Raw genomic sequence first — 25784 nt, forward strand, 5'->3', positions numbered from 1 at the left:
AAAAATTTACAACATTATTTATTAGGCAATATTAAATATTAGGCAATTAATTAATTCTGTATAATTTGTGAGAAGAAACTAAAAAAGAAAAAATGGTTTTCGGATAAAGTAATTTATATTATGTCAGAAATTAATATTTGAAAACATAAAATTTGAGGCTTTTTTATTTTTTGAATGCAACAATTTTATATCACCTAATAGTGTAATTATAAGATTTTCACACAATATAATTGATAGAGCTTTAAAAAACAGCTGTTATAATCAAACTAAAACATTTCATTTGTAAGCAATACGGTCATAATTCACTTGTTATTTAAATATAAGTCAAGATAAACGCCACAAAATTTAACTTATGAGTATAAAATATAATAATATGAAAATTGCAATTATTCTTTACACATATTAAGTTGTTGTGATGATGATATTATACAGTGCATCCCAGAAATATTAATTCACCGTAAATTTCTTTGATTATATTTAAATAGAAAACCAAAATAAAATTTATTTAAAAAGAACTTTCAAAACTCTGCTTATATAGTAATTGAAATTTCTTTCCAAATGTTATCAGTTTCAAAAAGAATACAGCTATATAAATTAAAATTTTCAAGAATATATTAATTATACTTCGAACTGTTGAGGAAGTTTTTAGTCATAATTCCTTTGATTGTTTCAGATAAAACGTAATTAATCCAAAAATTTTAAGTTTACCAAAAATCGTTTACTAAGTAACCTTATTGTGATTTTCAACTTCAAACTATGTATGTATATAATTTTTAATCTTCAAGTAAAAGTCTTACTAACATTAATGGCATATTTCCAAATAATATCAAAAACCAAAATTATATATAAGTACATAATTATGCTGAAATTGGTGCCAAGTTTCCTTGACTTAATTTTATATAAAATTATTTTATAGGCTTCGAATAAAATAAATTAAATTTTTTTTTTATATTATTTTAAAATAGGTGCTCCATTTAATTTTTTTGGAATTAGAAATTTTCTTGAAATTTTGAAAAATTTTATGAATTAATAAAGAAAAAAGAATAATTTTCATTTTACTGCTATAGAAAAAAAATTTTTATTATTCCTTTGTAGTATATTTTTAGGGAGTAACTTTAAATTTAAAAAAATTATTAAAGGAGGGTATAGAGATGAACGGTACGCAACATTCCGCAGTTGTTCACTCTGATACCTTCTTTTGTAGTAAAATTTTAAAATCATCCCGTCATTTTAATGTAAAATAATTTCACTTAACTGAAATTTAAATATTATTTGTGTGCTAATAATATAAGACTTATATAATCAACATAATTCACTATAATTTCTCAATACTCCAATTAGGTTGATGGTACGAAGTGAATTACGTTTTATTACGTTTTTATTACGTTTTATTATGTTTTATTGCGTTTTTGCTAAATTTTTGGAATATGAAATTTTCAAAAGATCTCCTCCTTATATTCAAACTATTTCTCTCTTTAATTTTCCTAAAATTTGTAATTTTAGATGGGGTCTTTAATGAAATGAGTGCAATAATGATTGTATATGTCGTTCGTAACATAATAACTTTAATAAATGTAAGAAAGATCAATAAATGTGGTAAATAGAGTACAGTTTTAAATATTAAATCGTTTTTATGCATTTTTTTGGGCTCGTAAAATCTTAAATCAAAAGCCACTAGAAGACTGTATAAGGACCAAGATGACTAACACTGAACTTTCTTTAAAAATTAATTTTTTTCTTTATAAAAAGTATTTATGCAATAACATAGAAACTTTTTGAATTTCATACACTTACATAATATGATTAAAAAACGTATAAAAACTTCTTGGAAATTAACAGTAAATTATTAATACTATGAAGTCCTTTTCGAATTTCATATATACATATATGTATAAGCAAATTTAAAAACAACAAAATAAATTCCTTTATACGAGTATTTTTAAATAATTACGATCACTTAAATCTTTAAAGGATTTTTGTATTTTTGTGTTTTAATTAAATACCTAGCATAATAAAGCGTTATATAAATTGCTCTACGTATGATTCTCATCCTTATACTTGCTTTGTATATATAATAGAAAAAATAACAGTAAATTAAATGTCATGAAATTATTTATAATACCGTTATATAAATGACATTATTTTTTTTCTCATTTCTTGTTATATGACATCAAAAAATTCTGATTTAAAATGCAAAAAAGCGCCGAATAAATAAATTCATGCATATACTTACATACATACATAATACATTATAAATTTTTTCATACGAATAAAACGGTATTTTATGTACATAACCAAGTATATACAACCATTAAATTCGTCTATATATGTACTAGGATATAAATCAGATATACATACAAATGTGGGTATATGTAATTTTGCAAAAAAAAAAAAAATATAAAAAAAATCACCTTCTGTTTATGACAGAAATTCTGACTTTGTTTTTTTTTTTTTTTTAAAAAGTACGAGCAAGTACAAAAGAATGCATGAAAAAAAAAAATTGTTTTAAACATTTAAAACGATAATGGTAGTTTTATTTAATAAGTTTATACATAATATTATGTACATACACATGTATATATATGTATGCCATCCTTTATAAAATTTTCAAATTACTAAATATAATTATTATATTTTATTATTATTGCATACATTAAAAATTGTCAAATACGCCTTTGGGTATGCATTTATTGTTTTTGAAATTGTTTTTTAAATATAATTTAAAATGCATTTAAACATTTAATTTTACAATATTTATTATGGCTTTTTTATTATTATATAATTATATTTTCCTTTTTTGTTTATATACAATAAATAAAAATTTTTAATTACTTTATTATAATAAAGTTTTTCTATGTATATAACACTTTAGAATTAAATTTCAATAACTGAAATTATTTTGTATCTGAAATTGAATGTATAAAAGTATAAAAAACAAATTGTATTTCACATAACAGGAAAATCAGGAATATTCACAATACAATGGCAGTCCAACTTTAACACAGAAGCAGCAATAAAATGAATAACAAAGTTAGTAATAATTGGTGTTTACAATTTATAGAAATAATTGATAACGTAGCCCAGAATACTTATCAAATATAATATTGAAAAATTTAAAGCCAAACTACACGTTGTTATTGTTCATTTGTATTAACATTCGTATAATAGGGAAAATCTTATTTAAATGTTCTTGTGACTATGTGGTTTTTGAAAGAACTATTGTATGTATATTAATCGTATGTAAACAATATACATGTTTTATTACTATATATAAAGCAGTGTAGAGAACAATTTGTCGACAATATCTCTGTAACTTAGTTTGTAAAGCATCCTCCTAGAAAACTGTTTCGAATCCAGTTTGAAGAGAAAAATTTATTAATTTTTCGATCTTGACTCGTTTCTTTGTTTACGACATCCATCTGGTCCGTTGTTGTATGAAGAAATTTCCATTAGTTAAACCCATTTTATAAGTCTTTAATCAAAATTTTTTTTAACTAATTCAACTAATTTTATTTTATAAGTTTAACAGTATTTCAGTGTTTAAAGTTGAAACTGTAAAGCTTTAAACAGGTAATTTAGAACACACTTAAAGTTTATATAGTTTAGCAATTTTAATTTTAAAACTGCAAAAACATATTATTGAAGATAAAATATTGAAGAAAAAGCGAGCTCAATGAAATAATTTTTAAATTAGAATTTGTAAAGAAACAGCAGTTTCATATAGATTGTTGAGTCATCTAATGATTTTGAAAGAAATAAAATAAAACACACACTGATACACAAAAAAAAAACAATTCAAACATTCTTATCCAATTACCAATTTGGGCAAAGAAAGCAAAAATCTATCACAATATTTGGTATCGTATAAGTATAAGAAAAGAATTTCAATGATATACCAGGGTTTGTTCTGAAAATTGAATAAATAAGTGATAGTGATATTTTTACCGTAAAAATTTTTAAACAGTTTATTATTTATAGAAATAAATATTTGTTTACATTGTAGATTCTAGATTTGTACAACCGGAGCAACAGTGAACCCCGACCACGTATTATATCCTTATACGAGCATAAATTTGTTGTTGAACTAACGAGTTTTTATGGTAAATGGCACATTCACTTAAGTTATTCTAATCTAACAATCAAGTCTAACAATAAGGCTTAATACATAACTTGCCAAGTCTGATAATAAGGCTCAATACGTATATATTATAATAACAGTCTGGTCTGAAATCATTTCACATAAAAATTTTTAAAGTCTAATTAATTCTAATTCTAATTTTTTAAAGTTTAATAATTAATATCTAAAAAAAAATATTGTATTTTCCTAAATCTAAAAATAAAAATTTCAAAATTTTGTTAGCTATAACTTTTCTATTAATCTTTCGAATAAGTATTTACTTGAAATTCTTTTCTTAAATCTTTCATTAACGAAACAAAATTTTTAAATTTAAAATATTGTGCTTTTCTTCAAAAATATTTTCTTTGTATAAAATTAATGACCTTCATACCTTAAAGTAAAAAAAAAAATTCTTTTCTTATAGCGAAATATTTTTTTTTTTTGTTATTTCAAATTTTCACGTGTAATTTTCAAACAAAGAGAATTAACACAAAAAAAAAACAAATAAAATACAAAAAAGTTGACCAAAGAGTCCTTAAATAGTTTCTGGTTTTTATAATTATTTACGTTATTTACGTTAATATTTAAGATTCATTCTTACCGTTTTTTATAAATTTGTAGTTATATTTTTATTTTTAATATAAAAGTCCATTAACTTTGACCTTTTTTATAAAATAAAATTAAAATCTGTTTAACTTTTTAACGGTGAAAAGAACAAGAATTTTAACCCTTAAATTATTTTATTTGAAAATTTTTGATTATAATTTATTAATTATTTTTTTTAACCATTAAGACCAACACATTTTATTCCTACAATTAATAGAAAATAGTTGAATAGTACGGTTTTAAATTTTAGTTCAAAATTGATAAGAAAATTTAATAATTCAATAATTTTGATTATTGGTACATGAAAAGTACATGAATAGAAGCCTTAAATGCTCTGTATAAGGATAGAATTTAATTAATTCAAAAAATCTGTAAAATTACTGAATATTTTATGAAATTTAATTTAGATTACGTTTAAAAATTTAATGTACTGCATGATCAATATAACGTAGTCTTTATAATTTTTATATATTTTATTTTACTCTACATAAAAATTAGTAACTTCTTGAACCATTGAAGTCGTATTAGGTTAAAAAAGAAAAAAAAAATTTAATATTTGCAATAATAAAAACGAAAGAAGAAAAATTAACATTTAATGAGCTTTTTTTTCTAAGTATTTCTCAAAAAAAAAAAAAAAAAAATCAAAAGGAAGAAGAAACTTTTTCTTTTTTTCATTATTATTTTTTAAAGATACAAAAGAAATTCTCATCCAGAAATATCTTACCTTAAAGATCCTTTTTACTTTAGTTTTTCTAGTTTTTCTTTTTTATTTATGCTCTGTACATTTTCTCTTTTCGTTTTTTTTTTGTGTAATAGCAAGGACAACATTAAAATTATAAAGAACGGAAAAACTCGCTGAAAATGTTGAAGAAAAGGTCTTTCATTATCGTATTTTTTTTTTTTTTAAATTCTCTTCCATTTTTTATACTTATTTTAGATAAATAAATGCTCACAAAGCCAAAAAGAAAAAAAATGGAAAATAAAAAGAACATATTATTATACTTATTTACTTACTAATACCTGCACACTTTAGTACAACTAAACGAACAACAAAAATGACGTAAAAAAAAAAATTTTTTTTTTCGAAATAAAATGGAAAAAATGAAAAAGCAAATGAAAAGAAAAAAATTTATCAAAAGGACAAAAATTATAATTGTTCCTATTTAAATAGAAATAAAAAATTTAAAAAAAAAGAAAAAAAATATTATATAATTTTCTCTTTTACTCAAATATTTATGAATATAATAACGTTATTATTAAGTAATTTTGTAAATAAAAAAAAAAAACTGAATGAAAAAATAATGGAGAAATGATGAAAAAACGATGAAAATTGCGTAAGGCTGTCGTTATGGTTTATTAGCACTTTTCCAAAAATTTTTTGAAAAAAAGTGCTTATTAGTTTCACTCTGTCCGTCCGTCCGTCCGTCCGTCCGTCCGTCCGTCCGTCCGTCCGTCTGTCCGTCCGTCCGTCCGTCCGTCCGTCCGTCCGTCCGTCCGTCCGTCCGTCTGTCCGTGTGTCTGTTTACAAAACTTCTACATTCTTAAAGATAGAGAGCTGAAATTTAATACGTACATAGATCTTTACTAGAAACTTATTTTCGTAGAACAAAATTTTTACCTATCTCCCCCCCTCTAGAAGTTATACCCCCCCAAAGCACTAAAAATTACCTATTTTAACTATTTGTTGCAATGAAACCATAAGCATTTTTGAAATTTTGCAAACGCAGAAAGACAGCGGCGTGCTTCCCCTACCGTGGTATACTATAGTTAAACTTTAGAAAAACAAAATGACCGCTCAAATTTACCGTTATCTAAAGTCCTTTTTTTCCAAATTTTTGATGTCGTTTTTCTTCTAGACCCCAGCCTCTAGGAGCTTGAAATTTTAGGGGCTTTTAGACATTAACAAGTAGTTCATTTCGTTAGAAGAAAATTTTTTTCCATCTCCACCCGCTCTCAAGTTATGGCCTCTTGAAATTTATAAAATTTGCATTTTTGACACCTTATATTTCTGAAACCGCAAGTTTTTTCGAATTTCTATAAACGCAAAAAGTTAACGGTAAATTCCATGACATTAAAAAATATAATTATTTTTCTTAACTCACACAATTAACCCTTAAAATCGAGCATTATGTTAACCCCACTTTATATTATTTTTGCTTTTTTTCAAAGACTGTATAAATCGTTCATCCTAAATATATGCAATTCTAGAAATAGTTTTGTATATGAATGTAAATAATTTTAATAGTGTGATAGGTATACATAGACTGTTTTTAAAAGCAGTATTTTCACTTGTTGAAGGGAAAAGTGCTACAATACAAACCATTGGTTTGACCCAACTTTTTATTTTTTTTTTATTTTTTGTTGTTCCTTTTATAATACGTGAATATATAGATATACAATTATACAAACGTATTTATATTTAAATGATTATAATTTTAAATTCTTGGAAAATGAAAATTGTTGATCCTTCTTATTAATTTTTTTCTTTATTTTTGTGTGTGTGTTTCGTTTTTTTTATTAATAAAAATGAATTGACAAAATAATATGAAATAGCTACTTTTTTTCTATATTTAAGATAATTTTAAATTAATAAATAAAATTCTTAAATGTTTACTGTATACAATATTATGTAGTATGTATGTGTCTATATGTATAAAAGAATAAATAATTTAAATTTATGAAAAATAAATATCCTTAAGGAACAAAAACAGTTTAAAGTACGAAAAAGTGAAAACAAAAAAACTAATAATAGAAAAATATTATACTTAACTTTTATTAATTTTATAAAACATTTAATTGAATTTCTCAATAAATATAACTACTAAATGTATACTGGAAATGTTATACACTTATACAATATACAATATTTTCTAATATAATACAGATAAATATATCTTTGTTGTATATATAAAATGGACGATGTTTAGCAACCAATTAAAATGATATTTTAAAAAAAAAAAAAACTTTTTTATAAATTCTGTACTAAGTATACTTATTCTATATAAAATTTTTAAATTTAAGAATAATGTATATATAAATAAATATATGCATATATAAAATTCAATTATAACTATTATTAGATTTAAAAAAAAATATTAAATTATGTCCTTGTGTCCACCACTTACCGTTGTGATTATCTTTTGGGGGCATTATTTTTCATAAGGATCTTTTAAGTTTATTTAAGTTTTCTTAAAAGTAATTTTTAATTAAAAATTTTTTATATTGTTTTACAAAAAAATTTCGTAAATATTTATTGTGTATATATTGTTGAGTGTTATTTTAATTAAAATTTCTGACTTTCGAACTAATTATGTTTTATATGAGAATAAGATATTTTGTCATAAAATTTTTAAGTGAAATTATGTAAACAATTCAATTTTTTTGGTCGTGAATTATTAAAAGTGAATGTGGTCGCTGTATGCTGATTTTAATTTCAATTGTTATCTTTACAATATCCTAATATGTATTCACATTAGTCTAAAAGTGAAAAGAGAATGGTCTCAAGTATTTACAAATTGTAATGCAATAATATTCATCTAACATGAAATTATAACAAGAACAATCGAATTTGAATATGCAAATTCAAATAAGAACATAGTACAGTAAATCTATATTATAATAAGTACATCTACAGTCTGAAAGTTAGCGTGTCTTTGACACGTACATCTAAATTAAAACGACTAGAAAACAACTAGAATGGCAATAAACTTTTGATATGAAAGTCCGAGAATGTCATTAAGTTTCGTACACTATTTAGTGTAATAAGAAATGAAATTGCTACACTGCTTACTTCTAAATATTTCATTATATATTATTTTATCTTTAATTAATTCAATCTTACAGCATAAAAATATTCAGAATTCAATTTTACATAAAAATTTAAAATTCATTCTGTACATTCGTAGCATCTGGACTCTTAACCTTACATTTAGAAATTAATAATATTATAGTTGGATATTAATTGTTTATTTATGACTTGCAGAAATATTTCAATAATTTCGAAAATGAAGAAAATGCTTGGCATTTATATATAGAAAATTTTACATGAACGCATTCCATGAATAAAAATTCAATTTCATTGCTTTGCAACCACCCTATTTTTTAGCTAACTTGAGTTCACAACGGCCGTATACCAAATTATAAAACTATACATACCTACAAATGTATATGGATTAGATCTTAAATTATTGTCATAACTATAATAAAGTAGCAATAATTTTCAATAATAAAACCAAAGCCAAGTTATTTTCATTTAAGAAAAGTAAATTAAATTCACAATAATTCTTTGTTAGAAATTTTCATCTTAATAATAATTTTCACTTACATTGTTTCCAAGAATAATGACTTCATATTATTGCTGTGTGTATATAAAAATATACAAGAAAAATAATTTATTATTTTAACAACTCTTATTCAACTTTAATTTCTTGTACATTTATCATTCAATTTTATTGCTATTAAACAAAAAAAAATTCTTAAATAATTGAAAAAAATTAAAATATAAGAATGAATAAAATTTAAATTAATCATTAATTATACAAAAAAAAAAGAAAAAGAATTCAAAATTTTGATCGACCCTCACACTTTTTTTTTTCTTCCCCTTTTATCTGGAATCAAAAATTAACTGAACCGCAAAATAAGATAACAATTTCCAATTTAACTTGCACTAAGATATTTCTTTTACTACATCTTTTGATTCTTATTCTTTTCGCACAATCATGATTTTCTACAAAAATGATTCACCCCATCAAATAATATTTCGGCTAATTTATAAAGAGTGATTGTCGTCCGCTTAGAATTAATAAAGATATTTTATGAATTCGTTATAACTTTGCACACTTAATACATGATCCAATATTAATGCTACATACCCACATTATAATATATCTATATTTTGTATACATTGTACATTCTCTTTTCTAACAATTTAAATAAATGCAGAGGGTTCGTTACAACTTGAATAGCAATATTGTATAATCATTCTTTTAAAATTTAACACCCTTATCGTATATATATTCTTAATTAGCAATGAGAACAAAAAGAGACTATATAAGAAAGGTCAAATTTTAAATGATAAATTGCTGCAAAAAATTAATTTCAGCTTCAACTCTTATGTTGATTTTGCAACAAAAAAAAAGAAAAAAAGACCATAAAAAATTTATTAAAATAGTATAACATGCGAGAAATTGACCACCATTGAAGTCAATGATACAAGCGGATTATTACTGGTATGCAAGTACATGTATATGATGCTTAATTATTATATACGTATAGTTAAAATGTATTCTAACAGAGAAAAATACGAGAAAATTAAATCATACAGTTAATTAAAATGAATTTAAAAAATTAATAATTTTTTTTCTCTTTTCAATTTTGTGCACTTTTAATTGTTAATTTATTGAATGTGCTTATGTTAATTAACATTATGTCTATATGACAAGACAACAGAAGTGTTTTATTCTCGAGACTATTTTTCCATTCTGTAGCTTTAGCATATACGCATTTTATGGCTCTGTTATTAAATAATTTTCATAATTAATAAATTATTAGGCGAAGTATATGACATTATCACACGTAAGAAAAGACTCATTCCAAAAGGGAGACTTGTCCAAAATTTCGTACTCCATAATTTATAAATAATTATAAATAAAATATTTGTTACAATATTCCCTGTGGAAATAATTTTTATGTTGTGTGACTTTTTCTATATTGTGTGAATTCGATCAAATAAGTTTAATCAATTCGACTAACCAATATTTTTAATATTTTCATTGACGACTTCCATTTCTCTCCCTCATACCATTATATTTATATTATTTTAAATTAATTTTATCAAGTACAATTCAATTTACTCAGACTAAAATCAACGTTACTGAAATTTGAATCTATATATGTAATATAAAAGAAGTCCTGAATTTTCCAATTCCAACACACTCGTGAATGGCGTAATATAACTTGACAAATATTCTAATAATATGGCATTCAATTAAATCATACCATACGAGTTATGACTCACATTACATAATAAAGCTGAATTGTAAGTACTTTGAAATAATATTTGTGTTTAAGAAATTACGAACGCAACTATCATTTGGTAATTTTTTTTCCTTGTGCAAATTTCATCTAATAAAATTTAATTTAAAAATTATTTAAAGCAAAAACAATTTCTTTTTTTGTACTCTCGTGAAAATTAACTTTTTCATATATTTTATGACTGAGCTGGGAAAATGCATTTTGTTTTAATTGCTTAATTTTTTTGTTCTTATGTTAGTTTTTACACTTTGACATTTTTAAAAAGTGATAATGTCAAAAATAATATTTAATTGGAAGCGTTTTAATTGCACGGATTAATTAAAAGTTTGCATTGTGGTGAGATAAATGTTTAATGAATCATTTTTTCCATACAAACATTTACACACGTACAATGAATGTGTAATGAGCATGAATATAACACTATGTATATACATACTTGTAATCACATATAATTTCATAAAGTGAAACTTATTATGCGTATGATATTTAAATAAATAATATCATTTTATTCTATATATGAAAATTATATATGAAAATAATATGCATACATGAATTAATTAGGATTAAATATTGCAAAATTGATGATTTGCATCATAAATAGAATGCATAATTATGTGTTTATACATAATATTATACATATGCATATAAACATTACATATTTAACACAGAATTCATATAAAAAGAAATAAAAGCTGTATTCGAATCACCCGTAAGTTCTCTACCAATACTATAAATTTTTATTGTATTAAAAGTACTGTTTACATTCTACTGCATGTTTAATATTAGGATATTATTCAAATACGAATTATTTAATGCTGTCAATTAGTCAACAAGTAAAATTTATTGAACAAGAAAAGCGATCTTTTATTCTGAAATTAAAATTGTGTTAGAATTTACATGCATATGCACATACATGCATTAATTATAAGAATATTTAAAAGAACACAATTTTTGGTTACAAAATTAAACAAGTTCGTTGAAGAAAAATTAAATGCGCTCCCGAAGTGTAAGTTCTACTAAAAAATTTGTTTAAACCAATTCCTTCTATTTAATTCATTTAACATTTCCTTAGCGTATAAAAAATATTAATTACAATATTGAATTATACAAATTCTAGGAGACGTTCTGTTCAATTACGATAATATTAAAAAGAAAATGATTCTGCTCCTGCATGTTTGCCTAAATGGCTACTTTAAAATTTTCATGGTTTAATTGTTAGGCTTATGTAAGATATTTCTAAGTCATAGCATATTTCTTGATAGTTATGAATGACTATCTGACCAAGGACGAAATTTCTTATAAATTCAAATATTTAGTCCTTAATTATTAAAATAATTTTTAGCATAATGTCAATTTTTAATGCATATTTTATAATAATCGAATATTTTTCATTATGTAATAATGAATAATAATTTTCATACATTAATGTAATAAAGGCAGTAACATATTGCTAATAAAACGAACTTGTAAGTCTATTAAACGTATTGTATAATAATTATTAAAATTCTATAATACATTCAATAAAAAAAATTTCTTCCATGACATCTTTTAATTTATACCAGATATTATGTAAATTTTATAATGAAATAATTATGTGATTGAAATTATAAAGATGCTATAAATTATTATGTAATTATTAGCTCCATTAATTATATAATCTTTGTGTTTTACAAATATCTAAGAATAAATTTGTAATATTTATGTATTTCATACATGTACTTTAATTAAATAGAAATTTGAATGGGTACATGAAAATTAATAATTAATCTTACAAAATAATCATCGAACAAACAAACAACTAATAAATATAATATTCAAGTGCATATAAAATAATTGATATTCAATGCTGTTAATTGTAAAATTACAAATAAGTACATACATTATGAACATAAATTGACCCATGATTATATAAATAAAAATTATTTGAGTGATAGAGTAATTTAATTGTATTTCATTGAATTTAGTTAAATTTTTGTAACAAGATCTTCTTATTCTATTTTGGACAAAAATCTTACAATTATAATTATATAATTATAATTAATTAATGTACATTACTAATTAATTATAATTGAAAAATTGACTAATTGAAAAATGAGTAATCAAAATTTTATTTGTTCATATATTAGATATAAAATCATATTACAATAATTATTAGCTAATTCGAACGTAATATTTATCGTTATATTTCAAAAATTGTTCAAAATAATATTACATTATTAATTACGAAATTATTTATTTGTAACACTAAATAAATATTTGTAAATCCAGTGTAGATCATAGTATTTTAAATAAAAAATATTTGAACACTATAAGTTAATGTTATTTCGGTACTTGACAATTTTTGTAAACTCACTTTGCATATGGAATATTTTAATAAATTTCTTATAAAATCTGATTTTTAGTAAATAAGTAAGTCAAGTACTTATTTCTTACATAATAGTTTAATTAAGTAAGTGCTAAATTACGAAATCTATGGAAATTTAAAATAAATTAAGTATAAATAGAGCAATAAATTATTCTCGTAATTGTAAAAAATACAACTGGAAATAGAATATTTTTTAATAACAGTATTGCTACAAATGTATTCGATAGAATATTCTTCCTCAAAAACTTGTGTACAGCAAGAATTCCCAATCGAAATAACTTGAATTTTAATAATTTTGTCTTATTTTTATGATAAAAATTTCTCTTCAGAGAATAAGAATGTTCAAAGAACAGAGTTCATAAGGAGTAAAACTTTAAAATATATCAAGAAAATTTCTCATTTCTTTTATAGAAATTTCTCTAGAATTTTTTGCAATAAAATTTAAATAAAACTTCTTTGACGTCACATAAATGTGAATAAATATATTTATATTTTTCCAATCCTTAAAAATTAAAATATAAATTCACAAAGGAAATCAAAGAATATTATATAAAATACTTTTTAATAAAATTATATATGAAATTTTTTCTTTATTATTTTCTTTATAATTTACGAATTATTGAATTTTTATGTCTTAAAAAGTATACCGTCTTGACATATTTTATTGCTAAAAAATAGTAACAAATTTATGTATTTATATAATCAAATACATAATACATATACACACATATATACATATATTACATATATTATATATATTTTCATTTTACTTTAATAAAATTGTTGTGTAACATTTTTTATATTTAATATAAAATAAAACAAAAAAAATAAATAAACATTTTTCACCTTTTATCCAGACATTTTTGACAGGAAAAAGGACAATAATTTTTGGCAATAATAAATGATCCGGAAATACTACAGTTCATTAGAGCTTAAAGAATTTTCCAAAAATAAAACAAAATATAAGAAATAATATGTACATGAAAAAATCACAATAATAAAGGGAAAAAAAAAGAAAATGTAAAATATCCTTTAATATATCAATTTTTTTTGTTTTCCTTGTTCCTCAAGAAGCGTCATAAATTAGGATATGGAAAAAATAATATATAACAACAAATTACTTACATATAATCATGATTTTGTCAAATCGATTTTATTTTATTTGAAGAATTTTCAAAAAAATTTTAAATTAAATTTAATTTTTACTATAAATAAGTTACAAAAAAAAAAGCAAACTTGTACATATAATGTATGTATGTATGTCGAATATTATATAAAGATTAATATATAGGGATGATAATAAAATAATAACACTACGATAGATTAATAATGTGTAATTATTTTTGACACTTCATGAGTGATTCGTTACAGTTTGTAAACCTCAAACCAACTCTATTTAGTTTGCAATTTTACAACTGGGGGATTAGTATACAAACGACTAAAATTTCTCCATGGTTATGTGAATGTTTCTTCATCGTGATATTCTTGAAAATTCCCTATGATTTATTTCTTCAAATTCAATATGTGCCTGAAAAACAACTTATATGAAAATCCACATAATTGTAGAATTTAACTACAAATTTCTATAAATTTCAGAATTTCATATTTTCGAAATTCAAAATTTAATAAAATCTACTTTATTCAATTAAGTCCAAAAAAATTTTGATATATTAAATCAAATTTTTTAATTGAAATTTTGTAATAGAACCAATGATTTTATGTCAAACCAAGTACATTTCATTATTTAATTATTTTAATCAGTTTTTGCGCTTGTTTTAAAGTTGAACATGTTATTCATTTAGCAAACAATTTTTTTCTTCCATTTTAATTATATATTATTATTATATAACACATTATACATAATTCTCAACTTCAATTTCATAATTCAAATTTAAATTCTCATATAACACCTATATACCCACATTAGTTCATAACAATAATATCTATGTACATGAATTTATTATTTTTTTTTTTTAGCCAAATATCGCAGTCATTCGTCTCAATCAATTAAACACTCTTCTAATACATTACTTATATACGTTATATAATAATATACCTTTTCATTATTATCATTAAATAAAATCAGTAGTAACTACTTATTATTAATATTACCTATGGTTACGAATTATATAATATTTTACTTGAATATAATTAATTTAAACATATAATAATAATATTTCCATATACTTACATTTTGTATACCTACATATTATATTTATTCTATTAAAGTATAAAAACGTTGATGTACTTAATAATAATTACTATAACAATTAATAATAATAGACTCACATTTTGAGTACATGACAATATATTTTTATATATACATATATATGTATATATAAAAATATACCTAGATGTATATACTAAAGTAATAGTAAGTATAGTGAAAGCATAAATGTAATAATTATTTATATAATAATTTATATAGCTATATAATTTAGTTACTATATGTATAAAATTTCTAAATTAAAATTATATTGTGTTATAATATATTCTTGTTTTTCTTTTCTACTTCATGTACTCGTATTATATGTATTAAATTTGATATTCCTTTCAAGCACATGTGTAAATCGTATTATATATTTATGTTATATATAGGGTGTAACATTCAAACACGTTTGTATATATGGAATACAATTACATATGTATTTAAAATTAAAAGAATGTGGGTATATATATATTAAGTATATCACTGCATACTCAACCTATCTATATACACACAGGTATTTATGCATTTTTATACTAACTTATAAACTTACATTGTACATAATATATAGATTTGTATACACATATATTTACTTACATAAAACATTAAATATCTATTTCCTTCTATTCCTGCCTTTAACTAGTTTCATAATTATGAATGTTATGACTGTCATATTATAAAAAGAAAAAAAGAAAACCCATGCATAGGTATTAGAAAAAAAAAACTAAAAACCTAACCTATAGATGAAAAACTAAGGGAAAAATAAAAATTACCGCGCTCTATTTCCATTTTAACTCTATATTAATACAATTTCTTTTTATAAGTATACTCTGTATATGTATATATATAGGTAACTACATTTTTATAGCATTTCTGTTCTCATTCAATTTTTATATCCTGATTACATTTACTAACTTGTACTACAAAATACTTTTTATAACATTTAATAATCATATTTTTGCACATTATTATAACACATATATTTATATGGAACTACACGTATTCAAATATACAACCATACAGTACACTATTATTGTATAAAAACCCTAACATTTAATATTATAATGTTTAGTGGAATGATTACAAAAAAGGGTACAACATTAGTATTCATGTTAGGAAGTATACTTACATTTATATTTTTATAGATGTTGTGCATATGTATATCTATTATATTCCTTTCTTCTGTATTAATGTATATGAAAACTATATTAATCAATTTCGATTCAAATATTGAAACGATATTATAGCCGAATCTATTTTATACATTTTGTATTTCAGTTAATTGAAAATTAAAAATACGCGTACAGTTGTATAGATTTTTATAAAATCAAAGTATAGCATTAATAAAATGAAAATTTTGTATTTTATTTAAGTATTTATAAAAATTAAAAATGATATTTTAAATACACACATACATATATAATAATATGTACTTATAAATATGAAATTGTCTGCATAAAATCAGAATTTTTCAATGTATTTAAATTATTCGTACTAAGAGCTACGAAATTTTTTTTTTGTAAAATGTAATGTTTTTAAATTCCTTGAGAATTCAATTTGGTTATTTTCGATAAATTATACTATCACTTTGAAAAAAAACTACTTTATTTTTTAAATTATTAAATTATTTTTAAATTATAGTTTCATCTAAAAAAGCAGTTTTAGTTTCTTATTACTGCAATGTAATAAGAATTGCTTAAACTGTAAAGCAGTGCTTTCAAAAATGAGGAACTGCAATAGCAGCTTTTCGAAAATACAACTGCTAGTAATATATTTCAAAAATTTTACGCAACATCCCATTTTTAGTACACCTAACAGCGATAGCATAAAATATCAAACAAAATGGAGAATGACGATCTATTTAATAAAATTTTTTAAAATTTTTCGAAAACCCATTTCTTTAAGTTTCGTTTGTAAGACAAAGAGAATACTGATTAATTTTAGTACTTGTTTTTCGAAAGTAACATATAGATGAAAATTTGCAAAAACATTTTACTACTGCAACGCAAACCACAAATGTTTGCAGTTGTTAATCAAAAAGTTTTTTTAGAGTTCTTTAAGTTAGAAATTCGCACGAATGCTGTATTTTCAGAAGAAACTAATTATATCGTATAATAAACGTAATTAACTTGAAATTATTCCAACTTTAAATTAATTAACTGCTATTTAGTTAATGACTAAAACTAAGAGGTTCAAATTATTTTCCGCCAATTTTATTTCATTTTAATTTTTTCCATGTTTTATTCCATAATACGGATGACGATTTACAATTTAAATAAATATCGGAAAATTTATTTAAAATGTCACCATCATTCAAAATATGATACCACAACGCTAATGAGTTACAATGTTTTTAATAAATTGTAAGTAAACTTACTCAATTTTTATATTCTAGTCAAAACCAAGTTGTCCAAATGAAAGAAAAAATTAATTAAATGTCGCAATACAGCCAAATTGCATTTAAATATGATTGAATGGAGTTTCTTTAAAACTCAAGAATTTGGATTTTTTAAATATTCTTACATAATTATATCTTGTGGTTTACAGATTTGTACAAAACAGAATGATATATTGATAAATCATATGGGGCATTATAAGAAATGAACTACTCTATACAAACGTTTATATTGTTCGTCCTACATTCTTACTTACATAACATTTTTTTGTTTTACTTAATTTGTAACTTGTTTTACATATTCATCTATTTTAAATAAACATAATATTTAATTGAAAAATACTTACAATCAATTTTCATTAATTTTAAATAGTCATAATAGTGCTAATTGTTAATTAATTATTTATTAACTAAATTAATTAATGAATATGTATTTTATCTTTTCATTGCTATTAAATAGAAATTTTAATTTTCTAAAAGGAACGTAATATTTTGTTATCAGGGGTGTTAGAATATGCTTCGGATCTTATATGAATACTTATGGATTAAAAGCACTCGAAATTGTTACAAAAATATTCAATTATACAACCATAATGAATTCAAAAATCAATTTCTAATCAGAATTCACAGTATTTTCTAATGGATATTTCATGTTTCTAAAAAGATTACTCATTTTTTCAATTAGATTTTCGCATTTCTTCTCAAATTAATGACTGAACGCCCCCCTTTCAAAAGCAAAGTGAATAAATTTTGCATACATTTTAGAAAAAAAAAACAGATAGGCGATCAGGCCCTAAATGTGGTGTTAAATCTTAAATGTATTAATAATATTATTTTTACAATTTAAAGTTTTTTTTTTTGAGGATTACGTATGTGTACACGAGGCAACTACAATTGGATAACAGTTAAGGAAATTCTTTTATTGTTGAAAAAAGAAGCATAAGCCATCAATTTTTCTTAAAAATAAAAATAATATTCATAAACACCACATTTAATTCATTAAATTCATCCCTGACACGAACAATAAGAACCACCATTTTATAATTTCTATTTATTATTTTACCACAATTATCTTGATTCTAATCATATTCTCTCATAAGCTTTATATTAAATGAAAATTCTATATTTTAAAAATATTATACCCTTTCCATGTTATCTCTTTGAAATCAATTTTCCTTTAGACAGCTCTAATTATTATTATTTTAGGGAACAGAAAATAAAAACCAATTTAACTTTTAATCATAATCGCGTTATATAAAAAAATTATTTTCTTTTATCATAATTACAACAATTAATATAACTTATTGACCTAATTTTCTTAGACTATATTACTTATAATATATATATATAGATACAATTATAAAATTTTAGACGTATGTAGTTTAATAACGGAGAAAAAAAAATTAAAATAAAATCAACTTCATTTAAATTTTCCTTTTATAAAATTTTCTCTTCTTTTTTCCTCTATACTATGAAGTTTGAAGGAAAATTAAAAGAACAAAAACACAATTTCCTCTTAAATCACAGGTGTATTTATAGATGGTATGGTAATACATTCATGACATAACAACAAGTGAAGAAAAAAAAAAGTGAATAATTTTAATGTTAATGTGATTTTTTCACGTACATATTCTACCATTATTATATTATTTCATTTACGCGAGTATAATACGTTATAACATAAGAATTTTGTTCGAACTTGGGAAAGTTAAATATGAGAAATTTTTAGAATTCTAAAAATAATTTTTAATGTTTTAATTTCTATATTTTTATAGCAAAGTTTTTATATTTTGTTTGAAATTCAGAGAAATTATTTTTTTATTTTTTATTAAAAAAAGGAAAACGAAGAACGATCGATTGTTCTTAAGTGTTCTTAAACGTTGACACTTTTAAATATAGGTTTTATGAATATTATAAAAGCATTCTACAGAATTTCTAAAAAAAGAAAATAAATAAAAATTAGACAGAAGAAAATTTATAAATTTCTTCCAGTGAAGTGGTATAAATGTTATAAAATCTGACATAACATTGAGCATTTACATTATTTGATGTTCAAATAAATTTTATAAAATTAAATAAAACCTATTTGATTTGAGTACTAAATTGGAAATCCATTCTTTGAACACCATATTTCTTTAATTTGTTCAGGAAATTCGTTCATAAGTTTCTATGAATCTCGTTATGTCATAGAATATATTTAAATATTTAAAGGTAAAATTCACAACTCAATTAAACTAAATACAATTGTTTTAAAATCGTTTTGTAATACTGACATAAAAGACATTATATCATTAAAATTAAGTAATTAAACTTCTTATTTTTAGACAATTTCATCGAGAGTTAAATCATGAATTCATTTCATTCAAATTCGTAAATTTTAATTCTCTTCAAAGACAAAAACTAACACTATTATTGAATTTTTAAAATACCATAGACACATAAATACCTAGCACACTTAATGCCTAAAATTTTATCAAAATTCGACATTAGATTCGAAATAAAGAACTTGAAACACATCTTTCAAAATTCTAGACAAATAATGCTATCTTTTCTGATTATAAAATAGCATTTTCTCGTTACACTATTGTTTAATCCTAAATCGTTAACTTTGAAATTTGCTATACCAAACAATTGCCGGACAATTTAAAGTGAAACTTCTTGCAAAAACAATAAAATACCATAATTATAATTAAATTAATTTGCGATTTTCGGTAAATTTGAACATATAACTATGCTTATTTTCATATGAAAAACTCTGCAACGTCAACATCTTATATTGGAAACCTTTTCAATTTAATATACTGAGATATCGTATAAGAAATAAAATTACTGAAAATATATTCAAAGTCATAAAAACTCAATTAATTTCAATGAAAAAACCATCATATTATTAAAAAACTATTGTATTTTAGTATTTATTGTTTTCATCAGTCCAGAATCATGCAACTTTTTCATATTCTATAACATAATTTTGTTCCTTATTAAAATGTTGGTATAGCTATAGCTAGATATTTTAAAATAATGAAACATAAATTTATGTTTCTTTTCAAAATCATCAAAAATCCTATTCCATAATTAAAATAAATGTTTGTGAAATATTCCAAGAAATTTCATATACATAATGTACATACATAATGCAATTCAATAATCAATCGAAGAATTTTTTTAAAATTTGAAATAAGAAACAAATTTCATATGAATTATAAAAGAATGATTTCAATTTTATAATTAAAAAACCTTAAGCAGAATATTTTACCCCAAAGTTGATTAAATAAAAATCTGAAATTCTAACGAAATTCTTAATTTAATTAAAAAAACATAATTAAGGTTATGTTAAAAAATAAGTGAGTTATATAAAAAAAATTATCTGAAAGCTGAAATATAATGAGCTTGTTACGAAAACATTTCGGTCCAATTTTTTGTTTTTTTTAAAATTAAGTAGCGAAAGAGCTATTTTAAATATAGAATAAAATTTTCAACAACATTCATGGTATATAATGAAACAAATCTCATTTTAAAGCAAATTGTCTTCCTCAAATTTATTATACAATATATTAAAAATATAAAACTCTTTATGAATATAATAAAAATTTTTAATAATTTAGAAAATAAAATAAATTTTACCTTAAATTCTTAAATTGATGAAAAATTTAACACAAAATTTCTTTTTGAATATTTTTCTTTTCACAAAATAACTTCAAAATTCTCAAAATCCTTTTTTATTTTAGATCGTATTTTAAATTAGTATATTTGTATATGTTTTTATTATTACCTTCTTTTAAATTGTAATAAAAAATTTTAATTATCTTACTTTATATACTTATATTGGTACTTTTTATTCTTTGATTTTCGAATTTTTTTTTTTTTCAAGAAAAATCACTAAACTTTAATAATTTCATTTTTCAATTTCAATTTTATCTACTTATATACATTCATTTTTATTCATATATTATATATATGTATAAGTAATTATTTTTAATTTATTTAAAATATATTATATCACCTTAAGAATATCAAAACAACCACAAAATTTTCATTTAACTTAATATTCACCATAAAGTTTATCTAAAAAGAAATAAGAATACAGAAAAATTTCTTTTACTTTTCTAATTTAAAAAAAAATAATTTTTTTTTTGAAATTAAGTATCTTTAATATTTTATTCTTTATACATATATATATATATATATATATATATGTATATATTTAATACTTATTTAAGTATATTTTATAAATTTATATAGAATTTTTTTCCCATATACTTATAAAATTAAAAAGTTAAGAATTTATTTTTAATAATTTTGAAGAAAGCAGAAAAAAAAAATTTTTTTTTTTTTTAAACTTTAAAAATTCTCATATTTTTTCGTCTACTTTATAAAAATAAATGTTATAAAATTTATATCTGAATTTTAAATTTTTTCTCTCTTTTTCTCTCTTTTATTTTTTTTCTCTTTCTATTTTTGTTTTTTCATACATACACATAAGTTATTTAAAAAATTTTCTTCAAATATTAAAAATTTTTTCATATATATAATGTAGAACAATACATAATACCCATATAAGTATGTAAGTATGTTTATATAATAAATGTTTGTATATATGTGAATTAAAATCTATTTTATATATAGAATAATACCACAATAATACTTTAAACCACAAATGATAGTTAAAATTTTCTTCACTTCTTACCTATTTTTTTCCCTGTTTTTGTTTTTTTGATTTTTTGTTTTCTTTTTATATTTTATTATTTTGACCCAATTTTTAATATAAATTTTCTTATTCCATTTATTTATTTTGTTTCAGTTTTTTCTTGTGTATCTTTTTTGTTTTTTTTTTTTTTTTTTTAATCAGAAAACGAAATGGAATAGAAAAAAAAACAAAATAAGGACGTAAAAATCACTTAAGTTTGTTTAACTGAAAAATGAAAGTTTATTTTACTTTTTCTATTAATATATGCATGTATGTATGTGTTATATATAAGTATTGTATTTTTTTTTAAATTATTAAAAAAAAATTTCATTTATCTCCTATATTTTCTATAAAAAAAAATTATTTTTACTTTATTATATTGAATTGGAAAAAACAGAAAATAAGGAAAAATTAATATTTTTTCAATTCATAAAAGGAATAACTATAAAAAGACAAAAAATTATTAAAGAATATTTTATTTAAGAAAATATTTATTAAAAATTAATTATTTATCTTTATTGCATATTATTACAATAAATATGTGTATACATGTATGTATGCATGAGAATAAATAAAAGAGAGAAAAAGAAATTTTTATAATATTATCAAAAATTCCTGGCTATTATTTCATACGTAAAGTCAAATTGAACTTCAAAAATAATGTTAATTTTAAATTGTAATTTTATAAACTACATCTAGCTCTGTAATTCTAATATAGTACAGAAAAATAGCGTAAAATATTTTATAATATCGTAAAATATCGTAAAATACAAAAATCGCATTAAAATGTAAAAAAAAAAACTTTAATTCATTTTATATACACACCTTTAAGTTTTTGTATTAAATTACATTTATTTTTTTCTATATATTTTTCACCTTTATACTTTAGAACAATAATATTTATGTATTTTCATTAAGGTTTATACAAAAAATTTTTTTCTATTATAATTCAAATTTTTTAAAATTATATTTATATTTGCGTTCTTTAATGTTATATCTTTGTATTATATTTAATTTATATAATAATATAATTTTGTCAATAATGTAAAAATCTTTGTTGAACACTAAATATTAAAAATTATGCATAGAACTTTGTTATTTTCAGTATTTTCTATTTAATATTGTAATCAACTTTTGCAAAGACAAATATTATGAATATATTTCAATAAATTTAAAATTTTTTTCTTTTAAGTTATCAGTAGTTTAATTAATTTATAAGTTTAATCAATCATTTTAATTATCATTTTTAATTTGAATCAATTTAAATGGTTTATATGAATTAGGAAATTTTCTTGTCAACTAAAGAGCATAAATAAAATAATAATTCCTGAATGTATTCTATATTAATTCAATTAAGATTTATTAATATTATGATTAAAATTTATATGCTTAAATTTATTTAATATTTAATTATAATAAATTAATGTTAAGTAATTCAGGTTTTATACATTCAAATATTTATGTATAAATTTTTAATATTGAAATGTTAAAAAAAAAAAACAAAATAATTTTATTAATTTTCAATCAAAAAATTTAATAATATTTTATATGATTTTTGCATATTCATAAATTACATACATATATAATTTAATATTGTCCTTTTTCTTTTTTGAATACAATTGTAATTATTATGAAATAATTAAATTCATATATGTATACATTTATAGTGATAAATCAGTATTAAGTGTATTAATATTAAAAATATTAATAAATTTATTTTTTTTTTTCCTTCGTCAATTTTTCAATAAAATTTACAATTTTATTTAAACTTTTGAAAACACCAATTATTATATTCATTAATCATAAATAATTTTTTTTTTCATAATAAATACCATTCAAATATTATTATTATCCTTTTTAATATTTTTTGTTTTTCCTTTTTTTAGCATATATTTTATAATAACACGATGATTATTATATTGAAAAAAAAAAAATAATTCACATATAATAATATTTTCTTTTGGTTTTTTATTTTTTCGTTTTTTTGTTTTTTTGCAACTTCCTTTTCAAATTATTTCAAGTATTTTTCCTCTGTTCCTTTTTGTATTTTTATTATTCATTTGAAAAATGAAAAATACAAAAAAATGTAAACAAATACAAAACCGTCGGTACAACCGCAACGATTGAAGATGTCGAATAGACTGAAAAAATTGAAGTGAAATAAAACCACTCGTTGATTCAACAATAATCAAAATTATTATTCAATGAAAAAAAAACACAAAACAAAAAAAATACTGAAAGAATATTATAAAAGAAAAAAGATTTTCTATATCATTTTATACAGTTATCTTATAGAACCTTTCATATCATAGCATAAAACGGTATAATATTTTTTTTTTCTCGTCTACTTCTCATTTCAAATATTCGTTTATTTTCGGATTTGTATTTAAAATTTTTCTCATTTTTTTCTTTTTTTTTTGCTGTGTAGTTCTTTTTTATCATTATTTCTTATTGTGTACCTTTATTACGTTTTTCTATTTCAATAACATTCAATTTCATTTCAACTTTTTAATAAATGTTTTATTAATTAACGTTTCTAATTAAATACTTTTTGCATTTTTGAATTAAAAGAGCAAATAATAGCAATTTTAGCAAATAAAATAATTTTATAAATCTTCTTACTCAAAATATTAAAATTTAACCAAAAACCATTTTTAATAATAAAATTATATTTATTAAAATATTTTATCTTTCAATTTTGAAATTGAATGAATTTAAATTGATTCAATATTGAATAATATTATTCAAATGAACGATACAATTTTTATTTGATATATCAATGAAGTATAAAGGGAAAATAAACAGAAAAATCATAAACACGAACATATACGAATAAAATTTAAACGAAAACAAAAAACTAAACGAAAGAAAGTATTTTCGTTTTAATTTTGTAATTGAAGAAAAATGAATAATGTAAGTTTGAAAATATAAAAGAATAATATTTTTTTATGAATTTAACGAGAGGGGAAATTTTTCTTTTCGAAATCTATTATTTATATCTAACGATAATATCAGGGGTAACAAAAAAAAATTAGTTTTTTCTCTTTTAATTTTTTTTTGTTTGTTTTCGAACAAAAATAATATTACAAATAAAATGTTAAAGGCGTTTGATAATTTAAGGGGTATGACGTAATGAGTGTGGTGAAATTTGAATGGGATAGAAAATTGAATAAAAATGTGTGTAACTTATTTTGACTTTCAACAAGTGGATTTTATTTTCAATTTTTTTTTTTCTTGTTGATGGGCAACATAATATCAAATAAGGATAATTCAATGACGTCATAAAAATATGGTAATGATTTTTACATGGAAACTAACGCTTTTTTCGTTTGAAACGGAAATTTTTGGAACTATACATAGAAAATACTGAATATT

At 21.1% G+C, this 25784-nt stretch overlaps 1 long non-coding RNA gene across 1 annotated transcript in view; it reads right to left on the reverse strand.

Annotated features, from left to right (window-relative positions):
• LOC129614152 (uncharacterized) overlaps window positions 1-23285 on the reverse strand; it is a 55714-nt gene extending 32429 nt beyond the window's left edge. Inside the window, exons 1-2 of the long non-coding RNA XR_008697360.1 lie at window positions 23235-23285; window positions 21347-21787 (exon numbers count right to left, since the gene is read on the reverse strand). This is a non-coding gene — a long non-coding RNA (uncharacterized LOC129614152). The remainder of the gene's footprint in view (window positions 1-21346; window positions 21788-23234) is intronic.
• Between the last annotated feature and the right edge of the window lie 2499 nt (window positions 23286-25784).

This window comes from Condylostylus longicornis, unplaced genomic scaffold (genome assembly GCF_029603195.1).
Source record: "Condylostylus longicornis isolate FDR11 unplaced genomic scaffold, ASM2960319v2 ptg000104l, whole genome shotgun sequence".
In the NCBI taxonomy this organism is placed as follows: Eukaryota; Metazoa; Arthropoda; class Insecta; order Diptera; family Dolichopodidae; genus Condylostylus; species Condylostylus longicornis.